Below are 27,985 nucleotides of genomic sequence, written 5' to 3' on the forward strand. Positions count from 1 at the left end.
GCTACTGGACCTGAATTTTGTTCTATCTTTATTTACACATTTATATCTTACATTGCTTTTGTTATTTTTAATTTTCTGCAAACCTATTCAGATTTTTTAAAATCTCAGTTCCTTATCTTCTAGTGTTGCTGGTTAACAACATTTTATTGATTTTATAAGATGATTTTGTAATCTGGATATGATCATGTTTGAAAGTTGGCCTGAGAATCTTTTTGGTTGAGAGGGAGTATAAACAAAGAATATATTTTATCTTTATATGACTGGACAATAAAGTAAGCAAGAGTCCAGTGATGCAGTCTTATGCAGAGCTGCTCCAGTAAAATACCATTGATTTCCCACATAATATGTATTACATATCCATAGGCATAATACGATCCCCCCCACCCGCACCCCATCTTTCCTTGTGATATTGTGATGGCACGGTTTGCAATCTTTGGCAAAACCGGGCAAACAGAAGAACCTAGGAAGTAAAGCATATATAGAGCGCTCCTCAACATGTGCTGACTTTATTGTTGTTACTCACTTTGGGTCCAAGTTATTCGGGCAACTGTTGAAGAGAAGCTTATAAATTTCTTAATTAAATAAATACTTTTTAGTAAATAAACATTCTTTTAAAACGATACTCTGGTAATGGGACAACCAACAGGTTCCTCTGCATATAACATCCACAAAGATTCTATTCCATGTGCATTTGGATTTGGGCTGAAATCAAGAATATTAAATTCTGGGGCTCTGTGCCAACTTCATACATCTTATGTCTATATTAATGCAGCCAGCAGCTTCGATTTTCCAGATCTCACTTACTATGAAAGAAATTGTTGGATTGTTGCCTTTCCTCAGACATCCAAGCTTAAAATAGTATATTATACATGCCATAAGATTCCTAAATTCAGCAGACAGATGTCCCGCTTCTGCCTTGGCACATGCTGTTTCATACGGGTTCCTGAAAATACTCCTAGCAATGATCTAAGAGATTTGGCAGAACTTCCTATAACTGAATCACCAGCATTTCTCATAATTCAACACTGTATGTGGCTTACAGAATGACTTTTCTCAGGCAAACTCATCGTTGTAAAGTAAAATTAGGTATCCACCTTACTGATTCAATAAAGGCTAAGATGATCTACCAGCTTTTAACCTGGTGCTTGCACAGCCATTTTTCTGATGTTTCTGCATCAATAGATCCAGTTTCTGCAGATCCCACCCAGTTGTAACAATCTGTTTTCTTAGGACAGCAGGCTTGGGATAAAAGTAGACTGTACCCCAGTAGCTTTCTGGACAAGAATATTTCCACTGTATCTCCAGGGCTTTTGTTAGATGTTTTTTGAGATGTAGCTCCATGCATAAGTGTCCGCCATCTTCATCAAAACACCCCTGTAAGAATTATGCTTAGAATACTGATCTTTGTCCATTTTGTGGAATGCAACTGCGTGCTTATTGGTTTTGCTTTTTTCTAATGATACGTCCCCCAGAATTTTTGGAAGAGGGGTATGCAGTAGATACACATTTGGATATGCATTGTTATTATGGATCTACTGTAGAAGTACTGATTGCAAAATATAAATAATTTATTTATTTATTTAGATACCTACCCCCCATTTTTCTTCCCAGTGGGGACCCAACGCAGCTATACACAGGGCTTTTTTTCAGGGGGAACGCGGGGGAACGGAGTTCCGGAACCTCTTGAAAATGGTCACATGGCTGGTGGCCCCACCCCCTGATCTCTAGACAGAGGGGAGTTTAGATTGCCCTCTGTGCCGCTGAGCGGCGCAGGGGGCAATCTCAACTTCCCACTGTCTAGAGATCAGGGGGCGGGGTCACCATCCATGTGACCATTCCCCCCCTCCCCAGGCAACCCACTGAGTTCCACCACCTCTTTCCCCAGAAAAAAAGCCCTGGCTATACATCATTCTCCTTTCCTTCTTTTTATCCTAACAAAACCACTACACCGTCTCTCTATAAAACACATCTGAAGTTGATCACATTTTTATCCCACTCTTCCTCCAAGCCACTCAGAGTACCCACGTGTTCTCCCTTCTTGGTTGCATCCTCACAACAATGAGAGATGAGAGTGACTGGCCTACGGCCATTGAATAGTCAACCAGAATGTACAAAGGCAAAGGGCATGTTTGCAATGACCGCCCTCACCTGAATGGACTGTGAAGACCTGCAGGAAAGGCAGCTGAGAGAAGAGGAACCACTTTAACTCTCATCTGCTTTACAAAAACAACAGGAAGAAGAACCTACAGTGATGTAGCCGCATACTTGAACTAACAACCCCCCCCCCCCACCATCTTATTATCAAAACATATCTTGCATAAAGGGTACGAAGATTAATCTGGTAATTCTAGGCAGTTAGATATTTTACACAAAACTTAAGGGTTTTCATGCCATTATCTCTAACATGAACTGGAAACTCTGCATCAATCTAGAGGAGCAAAGTTCATCATGCTTTGTTACAACTACTGACATAAATGGGCAATTAACTTCCTGAGATACATGGGAGAGGGAGTGCCTTCAGCGGTATTTACAACTCTTGCCTTTACCCATCAAACCACATAGACAAGTACCTGTGGCAAACTCGATAGCATCACACAGGAACACTGATTTATGCATATTGTGTAGACCTAATCCTTCTTGTTTCCCAAGGAAGTCAAGACACAAGTCCTGCATTTAAAAGGCTTTTATGAGCTGCTGCGTCCTTTCAACACCTCCATGTTATTAAGCAAGATGTTACCAACAAGGGAGTTCAATAGACCTTTCCCCAAGTACACTGGCTTCGTAGGCATCATTATTCAAAGCCTCTGAACCTTCCAGATAGATATTAAACATGGGTACCTCCTATCTCAATTCAAATTAAGTAAAGGTGGCCATTTGGAACTGAGACGAAGTGCCCATATTAATTAACCTTATTTCATACTAACTGTAAAGGTATAAAGGTAACCCCCCACCCAAGACTGGTTCTTCATCCTGTATGGGCTTGCACTCTTCCCGTATGGACTGACAACCTCTTGGGCTCACTCTGTCTTTTCCTTCTTTGGGTTGTCTGCACCCCTTCATATGTGCCTTCTGTGCATCTTTGTACTCCAAGTGCCGAGGGGCGTGGGCATGCTCACCTGGCCCCTGGTCACTCCCCACCCCTCCACAACATGGTGGCCACCATGCCATCTCTCCACTTGCCTCCCCCGCATCACCCACAACTCGAGCTCCCAGATGAGTCTGGGAGCCATCATTTCATCCTGACACCTGTGATGCTACACTTTCCTTCTCAAATATGCACCTCCGAATGTAGAGACTCCTCACTAAGGATAGTGGAGAAAGACCTCTCCATCATCCTCTCTTCAGGATAGGCCATATAGTTTTCTTACACACCCACACTTAAACATTAAGGAGAATCACAAGGCTCAATTAATTCTCCATCTTAAAGAGTGCGTGCAAGTTAACATTCCTCTATTTGCTTACGTTTTCCTTGTTGTATTTTTCTTAATCTTTGCCTTAGTGACTGTTCCTCTGATATATTGAACATAATTTTGACTAAGCCTCATGTTAGATCTTAGAGCTTGAGAGGTTATAAGTGGTGTTTTCATTCAAGAACCAGGGACAGCCCCCTCCCCCCAAGATTCCAATATACATGGGAAAAGATTCCAGCACAAACTTTCACCCAATGTTGCTGTTTGGGTTTGCACTTTGGATGTGTTCAGAGGGATCGCTCCAGAGGCCAGGGGACAAACTTGGATAGCCATTAAGGTAACAGCCTGATCAAGTCTCCCCTACAGTAGACCCTCTGGACAGGCTAGAGTGACCTGGAGCTAGTTGTTCCAGCAAGCCTCAGCCTAAACAGGCTGTGAGTTAATCAGGCTCAGAGCCAAACTACAAGTGACACCTGACACTAGTTGGACACTTGTCAAATTCCCTCAAGTTTTGTGGGAAATGTAGGCAGCTTGGCGGAATGTTAGACAAGTGACAGTTGAAAAGTCCATTGGACAGCAGTTGGAGAACCAAGCTGCAAGACCAGGATGCCTACATTTCCCATCAAAACTTGAGGGAAGCTGAAAAGTGTCCAACCTGTGTCAGGCATCACTTGTAGCTTGGCTCTCAGATGCACTTGCTGGAAGGTGTTGAAGCTCTGGAGGCTGTGCTGTGCTGGCTAGACTAGGACCCTAGAAAGCAGTATTGTTCTTACTGTACTGCTCTGGGTGGTGCAACACAAAGCCAAATGGACAGTTCACCTCCTTTGGGCCACCTCGGCCCAGGCTTTCTACCACCATCATTTCTGAAAGCCTATTTTTCAATTACCATACACCCTACCTCCAAATAGCACTTGTTTTACATAAGCCCATTAAAAATCAGCCAAGAATAACTGTAGATTGAGCTCAGGCAACTAGAATACTCATTCATTGTCCTTTAATTTAGGGCTTACTTTGAAACACCACAGTGAATTATACTTCCATTGTAAGACATGCATGCTTTTCTTTTGAATGTCTCTGTCCTAATCATTTCTTCCCATGTTGAATGGGGGCTGGGAGGAACACACAATGGCTCAATTGACTAGAAATGTTTTAAAACATTATTACAGGAGATTAAATGGAATCTGTGCTCTGTTGTCATTTTTGTCTGGGCTCTGCTGTCTCTGCATTACTAATGGGAATAACTATCAGAGTGTACTCAGCTGTAGACAAACCTACACCTGTACTGTTGTTAAAACCATCTTTTTATGACGAGGGGCTGCTGGATAGTGGGGTGAGCAGGGAATTTTATCCCATCTATAAATGGACCTCAAGTCACCCTCCTTGTAGAACAACCCTATGTTCTGTTTCAGCAATGTTTCAACCCCATATTGGATCCTTGCTAATACTATGTCTTTGTAAACTTGTATTCATTTACCCTATGACATTGTTTATGGAAATGTTCTTGACACTGTATGGAAATGCCTGCCCTTGTCCTTGCTACTGATTGTACTATGTAATCCGCCTTGAGTCTCAGTGAAAAAGGCAGAATATAAATGACATAAACAAACAAACACAAGGAATGTTTCTTGAATTCTGTTGTCTATCCATGCACCATTAGATCCCAACTAGTCTGGTGGTTAGGATTCAGGATCTTATTCAAGGGGCAAGTTGTCATGAACCACAACACTGACTCCTTCTCATCAGGCAAAGAGTTCCAAAGACTCAGAACAAGGAGGGAGGTAAGCATCTGGTAACACCCACCACCACAGATTAAGGCAGTTCAGGGATCCCCTTTTTGATGGGCAGGAGGAGCCCCAGGAGACTGCGTCAGTCCTCTCACTTTGGGATACAGCCCACCTTCTGATTTGGGTCTTGAAGCTTCCGCCCCAAAGACTTCTGCAGCACTTGAGATCTCTCCCCAGTGGACCCCTTAGCTTTACAAAGCCAAGACACACCCTGACCTCCTCAGAACACTTGCTGCCATAATGAGGCATGGCACCTTTAAGAGATACTAGCCTGCTCCTGGAAGGGCAGGGCTTGCATCTCCTCCTGCTCCTTGCTGGAGGATTTAAATGCTTTAATTCATGCTTGCCCTTTGCTGGAACAACATTTAAAGTATATAGGACTGTTGGCTCCAATTCCAGCAACTTGACTCCTGAACCTCAGCCTTGAGCAGGACAAAAATAGAGGTGGGGCTCCTTGGCTGCCTCCAGAAGGGGTCCCCTTAAGGGCTAGAGGTGGGAACTTATGGTCCTGATACTACAGAGGGACGTGTCGGTTACAGCCCTAGGTGACTGAGGGAGGAGCTGCACATATGATTTTCCAAGCCTTCTTCCTGAGGCTCCTTGGAAGACGAGCTTAAGTGGGATTATGTTTACATATCGCTGTAATTTTTTAAAAATTAATTTGAGGAATTACAGTTAGTAACTATTACATATGGCTGTAATCTCTGTCCTTTGCTTACTACAAAATAGATCTGTGGCCTTCTTGATTAGGGTTGTCAGTCCCCTGCTGGAAGTGGGGAATCCCCCACTCCCCCCACTCCACCCCCTGCCCCCACTTACCTGGCCAGTGGGGGAGGCATGGGCCTCCTGGGGGCATACTCCCCTGCTGTGCAGCACATTCCTAGGAGGCACAGTGTGCCCCTGTGGGTCAGATCCAGCCCGATTCGGGCCCAAATCGGCCCGGAGTAGGCCTGAATTGGGCCGGATCGGGTCGCTGCAGAGTGTGGGAGTGCTCCTGTGCTATTCAGTGGCCTGTTCCAGGCCAATTTGGGCCAAATCCAGGATGATTTATGCCCAAATTGGCCTGGATCGGGTCACTGCGGAGTGCAGGAGCACTCCTATGCCCAGCAGTGGCCTGATTGGGGCTGAATTTGGCCCAATTAGGCCCCCTGCAGAGTGCGGGAGTGATCCTGGGGGTGGCCACATCCCACATGATGACATCACTTCCCAGAAGTGACATCATCATGCAGGCACGGAAGCATGAGCATGTTTTGTGCGTGCAACTGTTGACAGAGAAGGTAGATGCTAGGTCGTCCACCTTCCAACGGGTTTCGCTTTTCTGCCCCAATAGCCAAGCTCCTTTTGTAGGTGCAATGAGAGAAAGCAGAAGGAGTATCCTCAGGCATAGGGAAATCTCTGCTTGCAGTGCCAGTAAACCATGCGTATCTTTGCTCCACTTCATTGTTTCTGAACATTACTTCTTGGCTACTAAGTTACTCCTGCCTTGCAACACGATCTGGTTTCTTTCCGACTCCTGACGCCATCTAACTTCTATTTGGATTGCAAGTTTTCCTTGACTCTGACCATTTTTGTGGTCAGGGCCACAAAACATGGGCATGTATTCCATGTTAAAAGAAAAACCAAGGCCAAAGTAACTCACATTCTACAACAAATAACTGAATTCTGCTACTTGTACAAATATTTATGCAAATACATTAGATGTGTATAGTTTCTCTTAATTTGTATAACTTATTCTGCCTTTTTTCCAGCTTGAGGGACTAGAAGCTTCTAAGTAAAAGTGGAAAGTTCCATGGAGCTTATTTCTGTAGCTAGTAACCACATTCTACAGTCTTTGCTGCATTTCTGGTGAACCGCAGCCCTGAAAATGTCATGATAAAAAAAAAGAAGAAGCATCAAAGGTGCACACAAAGCTTTATAAGTATTCATCTACAAAACCATTTTCATTTCACTCGAATAGAATGTGTTGCCATGGATAATTGATCTTCAATTAGTATCTTTTGGAGAATGAAGGCAGTACCCAATAAACCATCAAATATTTCTATGCTAAATAAAAATGCATTCTCTACTCATTGTTCAAACCAGCTCACTGGCATAATCCTTAATTACAAAATGCAACAAAAAACAAGAACAAAAGCTTGAGCTGGCAATCGCTAAGTTAAATTGGTTTTTGAAGATTGTTCCAATGTTCATATCAGCATCACTTTTTATATTGTTTTGTTTTTATACATTAAGGGGATGGTTTCAAAACTTCATTGATGGCAGGGGTTGCAATCATATGACGCTGGATGTGGTGTGGGATTTGAGTTTACAATTCCTCTGGGGCTCATGAATCCAGTTCTGTTAAACAATGCCATCCTCCTCACAAGTACGTGATTTCTTGCCGGATGCAACATGAATATAGCTCAATATTTATATTCTTGTTGGACTGAAATACAGATGGACATAAAAAATGTCATGGAGCCCAGGGGGAAAAAAAGAACTCTCCAGGTGGCTTTTCTCTACAACAGCAGTCTAATACATTTCAAATCTATGCTTCAAAGCATTTACTTCTCCCGAAACTGGCATCAGCAAAATTTTTGGAACTCTTCCACCCGTAAATATTTTAAACATTTTAATCAAGCTGAAACCATAACGCCCTCCAGTATAATGCGCTGCCCCCTTGCATCTGCTGATTGCATAGCAGAATGTGCCCCAGCCCAGATGCATGGAGCAAAAAAGGACGGCAAGAGTGACTTCTACCATGGCACTGCAGGTTGGATCAACACTTTACTAATAAGGTTGTGTGAGTTTGCAGTGGATCCCCAAAGTGCTGACATTATGAGACCTTTTGCACGAAAAGCTTATAAGTATCATAGACATCTTAAGCATTCTGCTGCTCTTGCAAAAATGAAGGACTCTGCAGGAAATCTGCTTTACGAGAGCATTGCCTGCAGGGAACTTTCTCACTTTTCTGGCTCTAAGTTCTTTAAATGAACTTTGAAACGTACAAAAAGTAATATCTCCTTGCAGGAACAGAGCAAAACGGTAATATTAATATTGTTTGAAATTTGCTTTATTTCATGCTCCAGTTCAATTGGACATAAATTAAATGGCTATATGTGTCTCAGTCTACATGAGTCTGACAAAGTCAAGGAGAATGGACTTCTTTTTTTTTAAAGTCACATTGCCAAAAATCCAAATTTTCAAATACCATAACCCCCATTCTTTTAAGGATCACAAACTATCATGTATATAACCCTGTGGAGTTGCATTATAAACTCCGAAACTTTATCTAGGCCAGAATTCGAATTTGCAGAGAAATAGCAAACATACTTTTTTCCAGCTGCGTCTGGACTTGCTCACTCATCCTTGAAATGAAAAAACAACTGGCCACTGCTTGAAAAGTAGAACTGCTTTCTGCAGTGCTGCAATTTATTTATCCGTGGTATTTATAGCCCACCTTTCTTACTGAGACTCACGGCGGATTACACAGTATGAGTCAGTACCATCAATTTCAAGGACATTTCCATAAACAATATAATAGGGTTTATAAATGAAGGTTGTAAAGATTTAATACCAGCAGAAATCTAATACAGAGTTGAAGAAATGCTGAAACAGAGCACAAACAGTTCTAAGACTGACACAATAAACAACATAGATTTACTTAGTAGAGTCATAAATTTGACACGGTCCAGCCCAGTTCATGGTTTGCGAACACACGGTTTGTGGGACTCACCTTTTGCACAAAATTTAGTCTGTTTGGGTCAGTCCGTCAGTCTGTGGTCCATGAGTCCAGACATCCTGGCTCTGATCTTTCAATTCCTTAGGCAACGGAGGGGATGTCCGTAGTCCTTCTGCAGCCCTTAAAAAATTGATAGGAAGCTCTGCCAGAGAGCTCCCATTCTGCTCTATGTGAGCAAGGAGGAAGAATTAATCCATTAGGCTACATAGGAGTGGACGTTCTGTAGCCACGGGCACACCAATCTTAGCCCTCAAAACCTTGATAGGCAGCTCTGCCTGCCAACCAGAGAGCCCCCATTCTGCTCTACACGAGCAAGGAAGAATTAATTCCCTAGGCAATGGATGGCTGGATGGTCTGCAGCCATGGGAACACCAATCTTAGCCCTCAAAACCTTGATAGGCAGCTCTGCCTGCCAATCAGAGAGCTCCCATTCTGCTCTATGCAAGCAAGGAACAAGAATTAATTCCCTAGGCAATGGCTGGGAAGTAGAGATGAAGCAGAGAACAGCTATACGAACAAAAAAAAAAGCCATGAACAGCCCAATCTGCTGTTTACAAACAAGCTGTTCATGAGGCCCCATTTTAAATGAACAGGTGGTCATTGCAAGCCTCGTTCACTGCTGTTCGTCAGGCCAGACAGTCTGGCACCTGCAATCAATTCCCTTGGCAACGTAGGCAGGGATTGTCTGAAGTCTGTCTGAACTCCTGCTGTTGCCTTGGAAACCCCAATCTAAGCCCAATTTAGCTTGATAGGCAGGTCTTCCTTTCAAGTGTGGAGCTCCAAATTTGTTACAGGGGAACAAAGACCAGGGGGGAGGGGGGCTCCCAGCTCTGGCTTTGGAGAAGGAGAGACAGCTGCTGTTGGCATTTTGATAGAGTACATTGGAGCTTGAATTTTCTTTGTGTGTGGTGGGATAGGGATCTACCCCTTTAAGTTCCAGGGCTGCTGCCAGGCTCTGGGCCAAGCTATTATTTATTATTGGTACCTTTCCTGCTGCCTGCTCAGGTCAGGTTTCTGGGAGTGGTGCGGTAGGGATCTTGATTTGGATGGTGGCTGGAGGAGAGCCTGCTGGCCCCCACGAACAGCCAACCACGAACATGTTCGTGAACAGGGCCATGTTCGTGGTTGTTCGTGAGTCCCTGTTTGTGGATGGCAACGAACAAAGAACATCAAGTTTGGGTTTTTTTCTGTTCATGCCCCTCTCTACTGGGAAGGTATCTGTGTGTGAGTGAGGGGGCTCTTCCCCCACCCTTTTCTCCTTCATTTCAACTTTTTGGTGCTGCAAGCCAATGCAAGTCAATTGGCATTTGCAATCCTAGTATCTACTGGATCCTAGTATCTACTGGAAGTTTCCTGGGGGCAGCCACTTTGGTGGCCTGTAACTCAGACCTGCGAAATGACATCTTGGCCAAACTTGGAGGGTGGGTGGAGGAGAGCCTGCTGATGCCTTGCTGTGAGTTTGGCATCTCTGAGTGTGAAGGAGACGGTCCCAGGGCCCCCAGAAGTGATGGACCATGGACCAACGAACTGGTCCATGAACGGGGCGGATCCATGAAAAGTTCATGGTCCATGGTCTGTGAAAATTGATGGACCACAGGCCGGCAGTCCGTGGCATTTTCCTGGTCTGTGCCCACCTCTAGTTCCTATCCCTCTACTGATGCATCCCTCTGAGACCACTTCCTTACACTACAGCTCTCCTATCTGAGTAAAAAGCCCTCTTGAATTTTCATCATTTGTAGAAAGCCAGAAGAGTGGGAGCTTTCCCAACCTTTTCAAGTAGGCCATTCCAGAAACTGGGGGCCACTGAATGTTCAAGGGTAACAGTTGATTTTGCCCATGTGCAAGGCAGCAGAAGGTCCTGTTCAGATGAACGAAGCTGCCATGGTGGAACATAGGAAAAGAGGCGGTTCCATAGGTATGATGGAACATGGCTGTATGTATCTGATAGCCAGTACCTTGAATTGAGCCTGGGAACTGATAGGTAGCCAGTGGAGTGATTGCAGAATGGGAGTAATATTCATTCTAGCTCCTAATAATAACTGAGAACCAGCGTTCTGTGCCAATTAGAGTCTCTGAGTTAGCTGAGATCTGAGACCTAGGCAAAATGCATTACAGTAGTGAAGTCTTGATGTTCCCATGGCATGGTGGCCAGATCAGCTGTGTCAAGGCAGGGGGTGGGGGTGGGTCATCTTCCAGGCTAGACTGAAGTTGCAGAAACATTTTTTGTCGCTGCCTTAACTTGCTTTTTTAGCAGTAGTATTGGATCCAGTATAACACCTAGGCTCTTAACTGAGTCTGCCAGGGTAGGATGAATGCCATCAGAAATGGGAAGTACAATGTTCTTCAAGGTTTCTGCCTTCCCAACAAGCATCACTTCCAGTTTAGATGGATTCAGTTTCAATTTGTTTTCAGCTATTAACATTGGCAATGCTTCTATTGTAACTGAAAGTTTGAAACCTGTAGTTAAAGTCTCAGCATGTACCACTGTGCGTGAAAATGTATATAAAATGTTGTATAGATGATATTTAACACCGAAGAAGTTGGCCAATGGTAATAGCCAGATGTCTGATAAATGTTGGAAATGTATACAGCATGAAGGTTCATTCTATCATATGTGGTGGATTTGTGATAAGGCTAAGCAGTTCTGGGGGGATATAGTAAAAGTTATGTCAGATATTTTACAAAGGAATATAAATAAAACCCCAGAATTGCTGTTATTATGTATGAACCTAGAAGATTTTGATAAAATGGACAGAGTTATGGTGTTTTATATGATCACGGCAGCCAGAATGTGCTATGCACAGTTGTGGATGACTCAGGAGATACCATCTACGGAAGATTGGATTCTGAAAGTTTTGAATATGGCAGAAATGGACAAATTAACAAGGAAATTGAAAGAACAAGAAGAATTGGACTATACATTAAGCTGGGAAAAATTTAAGAAATATGTGGAGAAAAAGTGGGACATGAAGGGGAAACTGTGGTCTTTGGAGAATTAAAGGGGAGATAGAAACTTACTTAAGGTTAAAAAGGAGTATATTTTACTGTATCTTATTGGATTAGTATGGAGTTATAGTATTATAGTATTAAAAAGTTAAGAGTGAGATAGTATATTTACAGGGGAGTATAAGTTTGAATAATAAATAGTTAAGATAAGTAAAGAGATTTGATTAGTATGTATAATATAGATATACATTATAGACTTTAAGAATTTATATGATATACTTTTTAGATTAAGTTGGGTATGGAAAACTGCTGGGAGTCACCAGAAAAAAAGGGGGGGGGGAAAGGATGGGGAAAATGTGATGGGGTAGAAAATGATAATGATTTTTGTGTATGTTTGTGAACCCATCCAATAAAAATTTTTATTAAAAAAAAAAGTTTGAAACCAACGAGGTGACCACACCACTAAATGTATTTTGAAAATCCTCTGGAAAGAACTGAGGTTGACTTCTGATGTTACCTCTTGAATCTCATTTTGCTGTGTTAGCTCATATGCAAAGCAAGAGAAAACATGAACATCTCAGTGCAGGCCACTTCTGTGAGGTAAATTTTACCTATTTCCTGTGTATGCAAGAGAGGGGATTGTGGTTGTGATTCCATCCAATTTCCCTTCCTTACCACAGCCATCTACGCCATGGGGGATGGGTGTCTATGAGCCTACCCTCAGCCCCAGCACTGACATTTGGGTATTGTAGAGGGCTGCTGAGGCAAAGGATAAGAAGGGAAACATCTGCCTCCTCCACAAGCAGAAAGCTCATAGGAGCAAACTTTATGAGTCTGGGGATTCAAACAACATCCTGTTCACTTGGAGTGGGGCTTTCTGTGCAGACAGAGGCATCAGATGAGCCTTGCATTGATATATCTGATACTGTGGCTCAAGAGAATTGTGTTGTTTGTGCAAAAAAAAAAAGCTATTTGAGAGCAAGATTTTTTTTCTGTATGCCTGACTGAGGAAAGTATTCAAAAACATAACGTTATATTCCAAAAATGAATGATGAACTCGGCTGAATGAATACAATAATACTTTATTCCTAGCTATACACCTTAGTAAAAATTAATAGCAAGCACTTTGTAAGATTACTTGCAAAATTCCAATAACTTTATTTCACATAAACTATAGAATGCTAAACACATATATATACAAGAGGAGGATCAAATCTTGGCAATACCCCTGATGGGAGGGGAGTGAGGTAAGATCGGGGCCTGGTATAGATCATTCTTCAGCTGTCTCCCTCAGCATCAGCAACAATGGCTGCTTACTTCTCAGAAGGCTAATATAGTTATAGTTATGATACCACAGCCTAGCTCAGCTACAATATTTAATAATTAATTGTATGCTGATGGACTTAATGCAAGCAGTGGTTCCATATGTGTTTGCTATAAGCAGTTCACAATTCACAATTCGCAGTTCACTGAGAGATCTCTGTCTTTTGGTGCTACACCTCTGAAGATGCCAGCCACAGCTGCTGGCGAAACGTCAGGAACTACAATGCCAAGACCACGGCAATACAGCCCGGAAAACCCCCAACAACCATCGTTCTCCGGCCGTGAAAGCCTTCGACAATACAGTTCACAATTGCTTAGTAACTTTGAGAAACTGTGTTTAGTTACATTAAGTATTGAAAGCAAGAATTCAGAGCTTTGTCTCAGAAGATAATGGTATATTAACATTGTTTGTTTGACAGATACATTCAGCCAGAAAGGAATTCTTAAAAGGTAACATACTCAAGACAATGGCTTATTCTGTAGTGTCATACATGCGCAAATGTGATATCAGCTGACTTTGCACTAAAAAGGTGACATGTGTACTGAAATTTCTAACTGCGACATATACTATGAACCAATCATATTGTAATTAAGTACACTGATATTGTGATGTCATCATTGTTATAAAAACTCTGCTGCTAAAGGGAGGAGCTAGAGGGAAACAATTTTGGGGGGCTTCTAATGCCTTGTTTCCCTCCCGCTGTTGCAACAACAAAATAAATTGGGTGAGGCACTGGAGGAGATAGCCTTTTTCAGACATAACAGATAGCCTTTTTCAGGCATAAAATTGAACTGGATTTCACTCTTCCCAATGCAAAGGGTTTTACTATATAGAGAGAAAGATACCGCACTGCATCTATAGACAATAATAGTCCATGGTGATTTTCAGTTGAATATTCATATCTCTTCAGCTGCCTCCCTTCTGGCTACGTAACTAATCAATAAGGACAATAATGTGTCTCCAGCACAAAGTTCTTGCCAATTAAAAAGTAAGAATGATTAGGATCAGGGCTCATTTCGAGAGGGAACGCACAGGAACGCAGTTCCGGCAGTTCCCCAAAGAAGTCACATGTAAGGTAGCCCCGCCCACCTGACTCTCGACCATTCTGGGCCTATTTTGGCCTGGATTGGGGCAGAAACAGCCCGGATCGGGCCTCTCACAGGTGGTGGATCACTCTCACGCTCAGCAGCGGCCTGATCCTGACCATTTTGGGCCCCTTTTCAGCCATTTTCAGCCCCTTTTTGCCATTTTGGGCCATTTTCAGCCAGAATAGGTGATGTCAGGGGGTATGGCATATGCAAACCAGTTATACTAATGGCACACTTCCGGTGATGGCAAGAGGTGGGGCATATGCTAATGAGTTATGCTAATGAGTTATGCTAATGAGTTCCTCCAGCTCTTTTTCTATGAAACGACCTCTGATTAGGATTTTTGTCAGGATCTTTTGTGTTGTGTCCCACAGAATCTGCTGCTCTGTGAGACATAAATTTGTAGGCCATGGGCAGACAGCATAAACATTTTATTTAAATTTGCTTTTAAAGTGCAGCTGATGTTGTTCTCACTATATTGTTCCAAGGACAGTAGAAGACGGAGGTTTCCTTGTACAGTTGAATTACAACCGTCCAATACATGGTGGATGCTGGTGAGGGAGTAGGGGAGGGCTTAAAGGTCTGGAAAAAATGTAAATCAAAATGGTGGTCCCTGGATGATAGAAGAACTGCTGATTTAGTGCTCAAAGTGCTGGACCTATAACAACAACAACAACAACAACAACATTCAATTTATATACCGCCCTTCAGGACAACTTAACACCCACTCAGAGTGGTTTACAAAGTATGTCATTATTATCCCCACAACAAACACCCTGTGAGGTGGGTGGGGCTGAGAGAGCTCCAAGAAGCTGTGACTGACCCAAGGTCACCCGGCTGGCTTCAAGTGGAGGAATGGGGAATCAAACCCAGTTCTCCAGATTAGAGACCCGCGCTCTTAACCACTACACCAAACTGGTGTATATTTAATAGTCAAAATGGCCCTTCTGTGTTCATGTATGTGTGTCCCTCTTTTCCCAGGAACATCTAGTTTACACAGTATGTGATGTTACATGAAACTTTGCTTCAGATGACTGGCAGCTGGCAGCAGTGGTGGGGAAATGCACAGTGTGAGGGTATCACATCATGTGCTGTGTGTATACTTAGACAGGAAGACTTAGACTAGCAGCAGCTCCAAGTCTCTCATAACATCTAGCTAGGCCCAAAATGCCTTCCAATTTTAATACAGACTATGCTTGTTTTACAAATGACAGATGAGAAGAAATAGCAGGGTACTTTATACTTTTCATAAAACAAGTTACATAAGTGCCTGAAATAATGTATAAAAACCATAATGTTCCTTGAAGCGTTCAAGTACTGTATTTTCAAGGCCATAAATTAGAACCCCAAAGGGCCTTGTCTTTTCCTTTCTAGCCGCATGAAGTTGCTTGGCCTAGCCTTCATTTAGCTTCTGAGGAACTGAGGCCCAAACAAGATGAGCAAGGCCCTTGTCAGGAATCACAGTCTCCATGGCAACTATCGCCACTAGGGTTGCCAGGTCCAGGTTTGGAAATTCCTGGAGACTGGGGTGGGGGTGGAGCTTGGAAAGGGTGGGGTTTGGGGAGGGGAGGGCCTCAGAATGGTATAATGCCATAGAGCCCACCCTTCAAAGCAGCCATTTTCTTCAGGGGAACTGGTGTCTGCCACCTGGAGATCAGTTGTAATTCCGAGAGATCTCCAGCCACCATCTCAATATATGGTACAGAAGATTTTTAGTCTTTTGTAATCATATTACACTGATTTGGGAAGTGTAAGTCAGAAGATTTTTAGTCTTTTGTAATCAGATCACACTGATTTGGGAAGTATAAGTCACTGATTGGGGGGGGGCAAATATGGTATGAGATTCAGCCTTAAATACACAGGATCATGAAGGTGGAAGGCATCTCCATGCTACCAAGGCAAGACCACCACAAAACAGCCCATTACGGATCAGTCCACAGAAACAAAGCAACAGTGGTATGCAGACAACAGAAACATCACCTACTGGTATGGGCAGAACAAATAGTTGCAATTTCATGTGCTAGGAAAGGCAAAGACCGTACAAAAAACTGATTTGCCACACATTGGCAGGTATCTGGAAAGATTCTCCTAATAATTTCTATTAAATAGTGGGTTCAGACACAAGGTGATTCAATAGCTCTTTATTTAGCAGGAACACAACACACACTGACAGACTGAACAGAAGTCCTCAATATATATACAGCAGCTCCACCCCCAGAATAACTGATAGCCAATGAGAATACATATTTTAGAATACCATCATCTGCATAAACTATATACACTGTTTGAAGTAGACAGGCCACTGATTGGTCTTTATTATAGAGGACCGATTGGCTGCTGTCATGAGAAAGTAACCAGTGATATTGCAGGGATTATGGACCAATGAGAATGCAGGCTTTGGGAGCCTTGACTGAACCTCAAGCTCAACACAGTATAGTGCATTACAATCAATACAGTAACTACTTTAGAGGCCTTGCTCGGCCCAGTACACAACACCCCTCCCCCCTTAGTTTGGAATACCCTGTTGTTCGCAGATAGGCTGGGGAAGATGAGCCAGAATACATTAGAGGCCCTGAGACCAATACATCATACCCCTTCCCCCCTAGTGTGGAACTACTTGATGCCAACAGAGTCCTGGAGTGGGAATGGGGAAAGGTGAGCCTGCCAGAGCCTGCACGGTGCAGTCGCTCCAGAGTTCTTTGGGGCCGACAGCCCCGTGTTCCTTGCTGGCTTTGCTCTGGAGGTGCAGTCTCTTGTGGGAGTTTGCGAGCCACTTGAGGCCGTGGATTGCGGAGAAAAGTCCCGGTTCTGTTTCTGCTCCCATAGCGGCCAAGGCAGTTTAAGCTGATGTAATTGAGTGCAGAGTGGACCTGATGCTCCTTCCGATGGCTTGTCTTCACTGCTGGCGTGGAGACGGGCGGCCCTTTGCGGCGCCCTGATGAAACGTGCCTGGCAGGGAACTTGCTGTGTGCCGCTTTGCTTATGGATGGGCTGCCTTGTTGGACTCCGGTAACGCGGATGCCCAACGCCTTGAACCAATCAAGTCCCACCAAACTCGTGCAGTGCCCCTTAACCACAACAAGAGGAAGGAGGCCGTGAAAGTCCTTGTAGCCGACCACAACTCGGCCAGCTCCAACCACTGGAACCCGACGACCCTGGAGATCCATTAGGCGTAGACTGCTGGGCTTGAGCGGCTGGTTCTTGCCCTTGGAGCACAGGCGGTTGTAGGTGTCCCTGGAGACAATTGAGAGCGCTGACCCGGAGTCAACCTCCATGACACACAGTGTTCCCTCAATACAAACCGTGGTGTAGATCTTATCTTTGTTGCCTGCTTGTGTGTGCATGATGACAGTTGTGGTGTGGCATTCATTCAGCTGGCACTCTCTTCCTCCTGGCCTTTGGCAGCGCGGAGTGAGGCGAGGAGACTGCTGCGGAGAGCCTCCTTTCCTGACAGTTATGCAGGCCCGAGCGATGTGGCCCTTCTTTCCGCATGCCCGGCAGTTGGCATCCCGGAACCGGCATTTCCTTCTTTCGAGGTCTCCCCCACAACTAGAACAAGGGGAACCGTAGTATGGCTGCCTCTCAGAGTGCTGGGCTTGCACTGCATGGAATCTGTGCACACCGTCTTCTTCCTCAGAGCCACTGTCAAAATCCCCATAGTGGACTGGTTCCTCGTTCAGGGGCAGGTCTGGACTCCGCCAACGTCGCACCTCCCGGGTGGACTGGTCTGCTGCTTCAGCTGCTAGTGCTTCTTTGAATGCTGTTTGGAAGTCGAGGTTCTTCTGCGTGAAAAGCCGGCGCTGTAGCTTCTCATCACGAAGGCCACACACCAGGCGATCACGTAGTGCCATCTCAAGGTCAGGGAAGTTACATTGTCTGGCTGCCTGTCGGAGGGCTGTGACAAATGCCGCTATCGATTCACCTTGCGCCTGGTCTCGGCTGTAGAACGCATGTCTGCAGGCTATCTCAGATGGCTGTGGTGAGAAGTGCTCCTTGAGTCTGTTTTTTATTGTGTTAAACGCTGTAGTTTGAAGCTGGGCTGGCGCCACTAGTGCCCGTGCTATATCAAACGTGGAACACCCACACACGCTGAAGAACGTTGCTCTCGCGAGATCTGTGTCTTCAATCTTGTTCGCCTCAAAGTAGAAGTCGAAGCGGGTAATGTAGGATTCCCAGTCCTCGGCTGTTGAGTCAAACGGTTCGAAGTGGCCCTTAGCGGCCATGTCTGCCTTCTGGACGACGCGAGCGTATGTCGGATGGTGGAGGTGACAATTCCTCACGCTTAAGATTTCAGCTTAGGTCTTGGGGCTGCTTACCCAAGCACCTTGTTAGTGATATCGCTCTGGTATTGGGGCTGCATACCCAATCAGAGATCCCATCCTCGTCGCCAGTATTAAATAGTGGGTTCAGACACGAGGTGATTCAATAGCTCTTTATTTAGCAGGAACACAACACACACTGACAGACTGAACAGAAGTCCTCAATATATATACAGCAGCTCCACCCCCAGAATAACTGATAGCCAATGAGAATACATATTTTAGAATACCATCATCTGCATAAACTATATACACTGTTTGAAGTAGACAGGCCACTGATTGGTCTTTATTATAGAGGACCGATTGGCTGCTGTCATGAGAAAGTAACCAGTGATATTGCAGGGATTATGGACCAATGAGAATGCAGGCTTTGGGAGCCTTGACTGAACCTCAAGCTCAACACAGTATAGTGCATTACAATCAATACAGTAACTACTTTAGAGGCCTTGCTCGGCCCAGTACACAACAATTTCCTTTTCCCTTTTATCCACCTTATTCCACCCAATGTTCCTATTTTCTTTGTCAAGTGAGGAAAGTGGTGAGTGAGGAAGGATTCAGCACTCCCGCCTGTCACTCCTCTCATGAGTCCTGCACTTCCCACCATCTTTCTGCAAAGGAGAACTGGTGACGTGGATCCCCAGCTCCATATTTGCTGTGCTGTCCCACGGAGGAATAATAATCACCTACCGAATTGATTTGCATCCTGGTTGTGGGTCGCAGAATTGATCTTTTGCCGAAAGCTGTTTGGCAGATTGCCCAAGATAAATTTTTTGACAAAAAACCATCCAGGCAGTCCGATTAATAGCTCACCTTGCAAGCAACAAAGTTTTATCGAGGTAAGGTCAATTGGTGATCTCATTGAAGGTCTTTAACGCTGCCAGTTTCACACTCATCTGCTCTAACTTTGCTAACCTGCGAGCATGAAGAATTAACTACTGTTTCTGCGCTGAATTATTTTTGTTGAATTAGGATGAGATGGAAAGTAATAAGGGAAACCCCTTTATGAAATCAGTAATTCTAATGAACGATTAAAGAGAGTGGGCAATTTTAAGCTAATATTTGGATGGATGGATGGATGGATGGATGGATGGATGGATGGATGGATGGATGGATGGACGGACACATTTAGATAGATATGATCCCTTTCTCAACAAATTAATATTATGAATTAAGCTGTTATATTTGGAAAGCTCTTTATATACCTTTAGGCATACAAAAATGCAATGTATTAGATTCCAAGACTGCTCAACAGCTTTCTGCTAACATAATATATCATTTGAAAGCCTTAACAAAAGTGGTTAATTGATCAGTGTAGATATCTGTTTTTCCTGGTGCCTCTTAGCATTCAAGTTCATACCCCTCGGTCGTCCAGACTTTCTGTGATGTCAAAGCAATGAACAGGGCTAATGCCCAAGGTATCAGCCTCAGAAGGGGGCCTTTAATTTAATTTAACACTTACTATTTTTTTGGCATTTGGTAAGTTTCACAACTTGTGTGCCATTATCATTATCATTTTTAAATTTTAATTATGGCTGGGGGCCTCAGGAAGGCACACTGGCAAACCACCACTGCTTCTCACTTGCCTTGAAAACCTCTTGCTGGGGTCACCATAAGTCAGTTGCAACTTGACAGCATATGCATAGGCATGGGGCTTCAAATATTAGAAGTGTCCGAGGCCTCTCTGGGCCTCTGAGAGGGATTGGCAGTGAAGCCAATGGCTGCTGTAGTGACTGTACTGCCTAAAGTCATGGAAATGCTAGTACCACAATGAACACGTTAAATCTACAAGGCACCAGAAACCTTGCAGACATTTTTCTTTTGCCTTGTGCCCATTGCTTGAACAAAGAAATTTACAGATAAATGTTTCACTGGGGTTCACCTTTCAATCTCCAATTTAAGAATTAGCACACACATACCAAACACATAATACTTTAATCCTGACAAAAAGAGATGGCAGAGGGGGAAAGAAAGAGTTTAGAACTTAACCTTCTTCATTTTCAGCCAGTGATAGGGCAAGCCTAAGAGTAAAACCTTTCACTTCAACATACGTACAAGGGTTTAACTCAGGATTGTGCTGGGAAGTACATACGCTCTTGCTAGTCCTCCTTCTGAAGTCCCCATTTTCTGCCATCTATATCAGGAAAAATGCAGTCTCTGCTTTGTCCTTATTTTGTCTTTTAGGAATATTTAGAGGTGCCTATTTAAAAATGTTTTAGAGCGACTAACCACCCATCGCAGCATGCAGGAGAGCTCCTGCACGGGCGCGTTTTGGGACGCTATGGAGTGCAGGAGCATTCCTGTGCTCCACAGCAGCCCCCAATGTGAGCCCTTGCAGAGCGTGGGCGTGCTAGGGGGCGCGCGTGTGCAGCGTGATGACGTCACTTCCCGGAAGTGATGTCATCACACTTTACAGGCGCACCCCCCCCCCCGGCAGGGCAGAGGTAAGAGCCAGGCCCCGATCCCCCACTGGAAGCTTGAGGGGGCCTGGCAACCCTACTGTTCTATAATAAGTATAAACCAAATTTACTGTGAGATTTACCATTCTATTCTGTTAAATAAGGAAACAGTTATATTCACAAATTAGTCCTGATAGAGCAGCCAGTGTAGAATATGCTACAGCAAAGTATACAAAAGAGAGTGAACAAAGAAGGGCCTGGACCTTGGTATGAGAATAAGGCCATTATCCTAAGATATAAAAGCCAAACCATGTTGCTGATGACTCACTTTTTATCCTGGCGCAGGTGCAGTCAGCAACACTGCGCCTGCTCCAGGATAAGCTCGGAGACGCAGCAGCCAAGGACTCTGTGGAGTGGCCCTACCAAAGAGGCCTCCAGAGGATTGCACCAATGTGGCAGCCTTCTCTGTCGCTATGGGGCCTTGGGAGGCAGTGGGGAAGCCCTGTGCACCGGTGGGAAGATCTAGTAAGGAAAGCATGGCCCTCCAGAGGTCAAGTAAGGCCTGGTGTAGTGGCAGGAAGGTCCAGTAAGGCAGCGCGGCCCTCTGGAGGCCTGGGAAGGCTCAGTGTGGCAACAGGAAGGCCTGGCATGCTGGCTCAGCTCTCCAGAGGCCATTTTCAAGAGCCCGTTGTTTTTACAATGGGCCTGGTCGCTAGTGAATGTTCTGTAATATTGTTATGAGAATGGATCTATCGTTATTGCTTCATAGTGATCATTATGTAGGGCGATAGTTGCCTTTTTTTTAAAAAAGGAGCATAATAGTTCTTAATGGGCTGGTCTTTCCAGTTTTTGGAATGTGGCACCTGTTGAAGTTTGAAAGGCAGATTAGGTGCAGCAGCCAACAGGTTCTAGCAGGAGTTAGATAAAACTAAAAGGTTGGTAGAGTGCAGCTTTTTTGTACGTTTTATACAGGAATGGGAGTTATGTTGCTTGTTTATAGAAACTTGATGCTTCTGCTTGTAAATAAATAGACATTCAGATACCATGAGTATCCAGTGTGTTTTCTCAGCCAATGCTAGATTTGCTCAAGAGTCCAGGGTAGCCGTAAGATTCTTTGGGGGATCCCTTAGGTATGGGAGAAGTTTAGATCCTAGCCCAGTATATGAAGAGGTAGGAGAAAAGTAAAGAGAGAATTAATTTAGTTGCCATTGATGCTGCTTCAGTCTGTTTTACTCTCTTTCGAACTAGAGTTCTCTCTGATCTCAGATGTTTGCCATAGACGGCTGGTTTTCTGTCATCTTGAAAATGTAGGAATGTTAATAATAATAAAAACAAAAAGTTAAACCCAAAGACATTTGGGATTTCCTCCTACGTTCACTGAAGTCAATGGGAAGAAAGGGAAGCCTGTGTATTAAGCCAGCAACTGAAGCTCCAAATCCTGTAAGACACTTCTTCAGTATTCATTATTTTTGAAGAACGATATATAAGCCCTGGAACTTCATACCCCAAAGGACAATCCTTCATGCTATTGATTTCACTGAGAATTATGCTTTAAAATGGTACATAGGTTTTGGTCCAAAGCCATATCCTTCACGCTAACAAAACTCTTCTCTCTCCCACTTAATTAGCAGCTCCAGAATTCTGTTTCCACACTTCATATATTGCCATACCTTTTAAAAGTTACTTGGAGAAAATGCAATATTTTTTCACAGCTCTAATAAACTGTTTATTTTGAGCTTGTAAACAAGAAAAGCTGTTTCCTTGCCACGCTGTTTTGCTTAGACAGAGAAGACAATATTGTTAACCCACAGATACTGTTAAGTGAAGCAGTTTATTCAGTATGGAGTAGGGTCGCCAGGTTCCTTGACTCTCCTAGTGGGAGATTGGGAGCCTGGCACCTACCTTGCTGCTGCCTGGGCACTCCTGGCTTGTGTGATGACATCACTTCCGGGAAGTGAAATCATTATGCAAGATCAAAGGGCGGCTGAGAGTGCTCCCACGGTAGGGGTGTGCAAAGGCACAGTGGTTTGGCTTTCCCAATCCGGGTATACCCGAATCGAGAAGCCAGTTAGGGAACAGCTACATCTGAATCGGCAAGCTACAGAGAAGGCTGGCCAGATTCTTTGATGTGTAGTGAATTGTGTAGTCCTTTTGTGTGGGGGACAATTAGTGTGATTTGACATGATTTGTTGACCTGTTGTACTTTAAAAGTGAGAAAATAAAGTTTTTTTAAACTTGAGTCATTGTGTGTGTCCTTCCTTCTTTGATGTGAGGTTGGTTCAGCTCAGCATTGGGACCAATGGGGCAGGCTGGCCAGCCTTCTCTATAGGCGGTGGGGGTGTCAGGGGGTGGTTGTCTGTGTGTCAGGTCAGGTGCTCTTTCCCAGGGACAAGTTGGCACTCAGAAGTTTGCCCACCATTGTGGCACCCCTGGGCTGTGCGGAATTGCCCTGGGAAAGAGAGTTTAGAAGTTCCCAAAAGGGAAGGGCTGGCCAGCCTGTTCCTGGGGTTATGGCGGGTGTGGGGTGCAGGGGGTGGATTTGGGTCTGTGAGGGGCTAATGTGGGAATTTGGGTCTGTGTGTGGCAGCTGGGGGGAAGTGGGTTTGTGTGGGGCAGTAGAGGGTGGACTTTGGGGGCTGAGAGCACCTACTTGGGGAGGCCATGAAATATGCCCCCCCAAGTGGGAGCAGGCTGAGCCTTGGTGGGGGTGGGAGGAAAGGTGGGAGAAGGGCCCCTGAGGGTTGGGGGGCAAGACAAGCCTGCATTGCTGCATCTTCATTTTTTCCCCATAGGAAATAATGAAGATCAGCAGCAGCAAGCACAACTTAGGAGCTAGAGATCAGCAGCAGCAAGCTAAAGCTCTGCTCTTTTTAAGGAGAGGATAGGGGGACCTGGTTTGGGGGGCCATAACATGGCCCCCCCAAAGTCCAATAGGTCTGAAACTTGGGGAGTTGTTAGAGAGGAGTTAGAGGAAAGTCCCCACCAATTTTGGCTTGATTCGGTGGGAAAATGCCTCCCCCAGGCTTCAGGGAAGCCTGGGGGAGGCTTTTTCCCATTGAAAAGCTTATCCGAACCTCCAAATCGACCCGAATCAATTTGGATAATGCTGATTCGGATTACCCGAATCGATGCGGGGAAACCCGCATCGATTCGAGAAACCCGAATCAAGCCGAATCAGGGTTGATTCAGGTTTCATTAACCCGAACTGCACATCCCTATCCCACGGGCTGGATCGGCCCACTGCAGGCCATGATTTGGCTTGAAACAGGTCCACTGCGGGGCGCATTTTGGCCTGAATCGGACCGCTGGGGGTGCAGGGGCATGACATGCCACTCAGGGGCATGCCATGCTGCCTGAGGGTGCACCACACAACCCAGGGGTGCACCACACTGACCAGGGGGTGCCCTGGGGGGTGTGCCCCCCACTGGCCAAGTAAGTGGGCACAGGGGGGGGAAAGGGGGGAGCAGGGAGGGGGAATGCCATGGGAGGGGGAATGGCACCTCAGTATGGAGGTTAAGGCCCAATAGAAGGTACTATTTCTGAAGCAAATTAAAGTTCTATTAGAGCTCAGATTCTTCTTAGAGATGTTACTGAATTTTGTGACTGTTCTAGTTTAACTCGATAGTTTAAATTTCTTAAATGGTTTATTTGAATTTGGGATGAAGTCATAATCTCTCCCCCCCCTCATCAAATTAACAATATCCAGTCATAAAACTGATGATAAAATTGACAGTGGAGCATAGTAAAAGTGGTAGACAAATGCCAAATTAGGAAACAAAACCCTAAGGCAAGAAAACTAGCAAAGGAAATAGGTGGGATAAAAATGCACACAACTAATACAAACAAAAAAGAAAAGAAACACGAAACGGCACATTTGTAGAAGATGGCGTCTTGAGCAGACACACCAGTGCATCGCTCCTGCTTTTATCTGTCTTTAAGATAAGTGTCTGTGCTGAACTTTGTATTTTGATAAAGCTGCAGTTTGTCTGGCACATTTGTCTATCCTTAATTCTTATTATGCATGTAATAAAGATGTGCAGTGTGATGGTGATGGTCTGCATGAGTTGGCTGTCTATTGCGGCAAGGAGAATGAAGATGGACGCTTGACCTGTTTCTTTAAACAAGGGTAGAGCTTTCCTGTATCCCTTCCTTGCCCTGTAGTAACATGGGCAAGATGGAGCCCTACCTGATTTGCCCTACTTGAGAATGTTTTCAACTGGGCTGTTTTTAATGTGCTGCCTTTTCATTTGAAGGACGAGAGCTTCTTCTTGTCCAGCTTAAAAAAATGGCAGCTGAAACTCAATGTCCAGGTAGAACTTCAGCACTCATTTACCAAACCCATTTCAAACCCCAGCCATCAGACCCATTCAATTCTGCCTCCCCCTTCCAGTTCTCCAAGATCACTGACACTCTTAATCTTTAGTGATCTCCCTTTGAAATCAAACATTTTCCTTAGTGGAGCTGCTCTTGTGGAAGAGGATTCCAAACTACACGGCTGTTCTTCCACGAGGGTCCTACAACCCTGGGAGTGGTCTTTTCTGGGTTCAGAAGTGGCTGCAGGAATGAAAAGGAATGCAGGAAAATCCTGCATTTTGTACATAGAGTGATAGGATAAGACGTGAAAGGTTTATACATTTTGTCCTTGAAGATATGTTGCCTCCCTTACCTTCCAGGACTGTACAGTGCATGGAATGCCCTTCTTTGTTTTCCTTAGGATGGCAACAGTAGAGGTATTTTTTTTTATGTCTTCAGTTAAGTTTTAGGTATTAGCTAATCATTTCCCCATACCTTGCTCTCTTTGCTGGCCTAGGAGTACAGCACACTCTGTTACTCTGACATTTCCCCAGGTTTTCCTGGCACACAGGCACCCCCAATGCAGGAGTCACGCACCAATACAAGGGCATTAGCAAGATGAGCTATGGTATCACTTTAAGGCAAGGAAGAGCATGAATAATGACTGCGTGTTGAGAGAGTGCTACAGGAACACATAGAGGAAATTATTTTCTACAGAGAGGGCAGGTTTGTTCCATTGTATCGTAATGAAGAAGAAAACACAATAGCTATTCAACTCCTTGGGGAAAATTTAAGGGGAATGCAGTTCTTCCTTTCTTACTGGCAAATGTTTCCTGCTGGGCTCTTTTGTGTGTTGATATCTAATTGAATGCCCTCATCACTGTTGGTTCTAAGAAAATTAACAAGAATAATTTAATAGGCATCCTTCAGTGGAATTTAATGTACCTGCTGGGTTGAGTCTGGAAATAGTACCAGATAATGTGAATAATACGTTTGTACAGCTGAAAACCAACAAAGTTTTTTTTAAAAAAACAGATGCAGAGGGTAACCTGATGATTCAGCTACAGTAGTCAGTATATCACTAGAATTCATGTCAATGTAACTATTTGGGGCACCTTCTTGTTTGTTTATTTATTTACTTACTCGATTTATACCCTGCCCTTCTCTCCAATGGGGACTCAAAGCTTACATCATTCTTCGCTCCTCCATGTAATCCACAACCATGTGAGGTAGGTTAGGCCGAGTGTTTGACTAGTGCAAGTCACCCAGCAAGCTTCTATCATGGCAGAGTGCAGATTCCAAACTGCATCTCCCACCTCCTGTGGCTCCCTTTTGACCCAAATGCTTGAAACAATAAACTGTGAACACATGTAGTTCAGATATTCAGTATAACTGAGCTGGATAATTATTCCTCCTTGTTCTTGGCCTCCTCTTGCTCCTTTTCCCGAACTCCACTTTATTGAGGGTAGTTTGACAAATGGAGGAAGGGAAGACTCTCTTTGCCTCTCCCTCTGCCCCTCATCTAGTGTCTAGAATCCTGTAGTCCAACATGCAGATGTTAGATAGCCTGGGCAATAATATAACAGCAGCAGAACCCCACAACAGCACCTAAATATTTATCCCCATAAGGGTATGTGACTGTCTAATGTTGTTCTAATGATGTTCCGCCAGGCATATGGTGGCTGAGGTGGGAGGACTCTCCTCCTTTGACTGGCCTCCTGCTGGGGGAGGGGCATTGCCCCCAGTTTGTGTAACATCTGTCAGTTCGCCACCCTCCCCACTGGTTTTGGTGAGGGGAGGACAATATGAGTGCCACTGGATTTTATAAACTGGACCTGATTTTATTATGTTACTTGTTTTTACATTTTGATGTAATCTGCTCTGAGTGGGAGAGCGGAATATAAATATAATAATAAATAATAATAAATAATGCCATGGGCTGCTACAAGCCATGGAATTTTAGAAAGTTCGTGTACTTCCAATGATGACTTTACAAGTATTGTGGGCCGAGTGGTAGGACACAAGCCAATGGGTGGGATCTCCCACAGACAGTTCTTATACTTAGGTGCTCATTGGGTGAACAGGAGAATGAGTGCTATCACCTCTCTATTCTACATACTGCAGTAGCTTATTCTCCCATTGGCACTATCCCCGAGGTTAACATTCAGAGATTCACGTGGTGGAGAAAACAGTGGTAGTTCTGATTCACCCATCCACTGTAAGAGAGTTGCACTGGAGCTGTGCCTTCATTTTCTGTTTTCTCTTCTTCATGTGCTCCGGCTCATACTGTGCAAGGAAAACTGAGCAGAGGTGATCCATTGCCCATCTATTTGGATCAGAAATCTGTTTGCAAATAGCAAGCAGTGGCCTTGAACCTCAAAGAAATGTTAGGTGCTTTCTTTGAGCACATGAGTGTTCTTGCCCGGCTTTCTCTATCCTTATCACTCATCTATGATCTTTGTTATATAACTCCCCCCCCCCACTCAATTTTTGAAAAAGCATTTCAATCCTGCTTGGGCATGGCTTGTCTGTCTAATCTATCTTTGCCTATTTTGACACAATATTCACCAGGTCTAGATTGTAAGTATTTTGCATATGTTTGTTGGCTAACTCAAATTTTGTTGCGTCCACATTGGAAAAGAAATTTGAGAAGTGTGGTTCTCAAAAGCTTATGCTACAGTAAAGTTGGTTAGTCTTAAAGGCA

This window comes from Eublepharis macularius, chromosome 2 (genome assembly GCF_028583425.1).
Source record: "Eublepharis macularius isolate TG4126 chromosome 2, MPM_Emac_v1.0, whole genome shotgun sequence".
NCBI lineage: Eukaryota > Metazoa > Chordata > Lepidosauria > Squamata > Eublepharidae > Eublepharis > Eublepharis macularius.